Genomic DNA, 2,500 nt, shown 5'->3' on the forward strand with positions numbered 1-2,500 from the left:
AACGAAAGTTTACCGACGAAAGAAAATCGAGAGTTTCCTCTCTATCTTCTCGGCTCTTCTTTCCGTAGCGTATAAGAAAGGTTTCGACTCTCCCGGGACGTCGTTTACTTCTTATTAACGGGTACCGCACGATCCTTCGATAAATACAAAAAGTCGTCGTAACAAGAATGTTCAACTTGAACACGAAGGAAAATCCCGAACATTCTCATATAAAAATATATCTATACATAAATGAATCTGTCGCGAATTTTACCGGCAGAAGGTTCGTTATGTAAAAAATGGATCGTATGCATGGTGTACCCGTTCGTTGCGACGTCTGAGTTAAAAGGAGGAGAGAATCGAAATTGTTAAATAGATACGCGCCAGGAAAGCGGAGAGATTTCGGAGAAGTAAGGAAGAGGTGAAGGTTATAAGAATCTCGAAATATTCTTATCGGACTTTCCTTTCTATAATTTTTATTCTTGATTCGTGTTGCGTACTCTCTCGACCCCGTGTGAAAACACGAGAGAGAATATAAAGAAATATTTTGGGACGTTTGGTAACGAAATGCATGGGTTTGCGAAAAAAAATTGTTAAATTTCTTGTTTTTTTTTTTTCGCCCGCTTCGTGAGAGACTCTCATTTTATTTTCTTTCTCTCTATAAATTTTGTCTTTGGACCAAAGGGAACACCCCCTTTTAGCCTCTCTCTATTTCGTGTTAAACGAGAAACGAAATTTAGAGTGTGACACGGAGGCTTTCACGCGGGGGGTGTCCGGGTAACCGATGGAAATCGAACCACGAAACCGCTTCGACGAACGAAGTCGCAACTTCACGAGAGTCCGCCTGCTTACGACGGACGATATGGTAACGTATCGCTTTACGGACCGGCTGAGAAGCGAAAACGATAGCGTAGTCTCCTTCGTTGGTAGACCGATCTGACGCCGGCCATGGAGTGTCCGTATTGAATCTCGCGATACCGCCAAGACGTCCAATATATGTAAGCAGCGAGCAGGAGACTCTGTGTTACGCGCGACAGCGCGTTTCGTATTTTCCACGGTTTTTGAATGACTTTACCACCCGGAACGGACTGAAAACTCGCCGCACGAAGAGAAATGCGTCACAGAGCGTTGTTTCATCGGCGGTTCTGTAGTTTTATACGGTCCTTTACCCGTCCATGGACGTTATCGTGTCGTCTTAATCATCAATCAGCTCGGGTAAATCTGTGAACAGAGCTATGACGGGACGACGTCCGAATACCGATACTCGATCTTGCGCTTGGATTGGAGTTAGTATTCTATGGACAATCGAACGAATTTATAAACCAGGTTAAATAAATCACGTACATACTGGTTTTCAGACGCTGAGTTGTTAAATATGAACAAAAATTTTTATACGATTACCCTGAACGGTGGATCACTTGGCTCGTGGGTCGATGAAGAACGCAGCTAATTGCGCGTCAACGTGTGAACTGCAGGACACATGAACATCGACATTTCGAACGCACATTGCGGTCCACGGATACAATTCCTGGACCACGCCTGGCTGAGGGTCGTTTATATAACTAAAGACTGCTTGCGTTTGCCTTTAGCAGCAAAAGGTTTTCTCTTCATTGTTAAATTTTTTTCGGTACCGCTCGTCGTTCGACTAGATAAAACGAAACTGTTAAACGCCGAAAAGTCGAACGTTTCGGAGCGGGATCCGATGGTCGAACGCGAGAGAGAGAACAACTTGCGAAATTGGCGAAAACGTACGAGCGATGGTTGGACATTTCGTCGGCGTTTGACGCGGAGAATGTTAAATGGAACGTTCGTGTCTCGCCCTCTCTTTGCTAGTGTTCATTTTTTTCACAGGCGACAGAAGAACATTTTCGTATATCTCGCAATTCTTAGTTTTTAGGATCTTCTCGGCGGAATGCGCTTATCTCGGCTTGCGTGAGTCGTGGTTTCTAGTTAAACCCCTAAAAGAGACCATATACGACCGCCCGTGAAAGAGCGCTCCCGAGTCGAAAACACCTAACTACAGAAGGATATTTAGACGAGAGAGAAAATGATTCTTCGCCCTGCGAGAGAATTGTTAGACACCAATTGAAGGAAGCAAGCCGAGAGTAGAGCGTGTTTACGGCGTTTCTCCGCGCTCCCGACGTTGTCTGAAATGATTGTCGAATTTTTTTTTCGACGGTGCGAAAGTTTATACAACGAGGGGAAAAGTTAAAAATAAACGTGCGACGGAAGCTCTTTCACGGTTAAATTATTACGAGATCGTAGCTTCGCCACGTTTTTTTTAACATTTACAAGCGCAGATCGCTTCGTTGTCGTTGATTAGAAGCGGAAGACCGCGCGATCCCAATACGGGTTCCGGTCGTCCAGTCCTCGAAGTGCATAATTGTGCCGGACGGACGTTGAAAAACCCGGACCGATCGAACGATAAACGCTTATTTGGTGATCGTCTTGCGAGAGTCTCCCTTCATTGTTGTTCGTGTGTTAAATTTCTTTTATCGAACAACGGTCGAACGCAAATGAA

The 2,500-nt window shown here is 44.7% G+C and overlaps 1 non-coding gene across 1 annotated transcript; it reads left to right on the plus strand.

Moving 5' to 3' along the window:
- Positions 1-1,377: 1,377 nt before the first annotated feature.
- LOC143266375 (5.8S ribosomal RNA) lies at positions 1,378-1,532 on the plus strand. The gene has a single exon (XR_013041383.1). It is a non-coding gene; the product is annotated as a 5.8S ribosomal RNA (ribosomal RNA).
- Positions 1,533-2,500: the final 968 nt, after the last annotated feature.

Source organism: Megachile rotundata, unplaced genomic scaffold (genome assembly GCF_050947335.1).
Source record: "Megachile rotundata isolate GNS110a unplaced genomic scaffold, iyMegRotu1 scaffold0391, whole genome shotgun sequence".
NCBI lineage: Eukaryota > Metazoa > Arthropoda > Insecta > Hymenoptera > Megachilidae > Megachile > Megachile rotundata.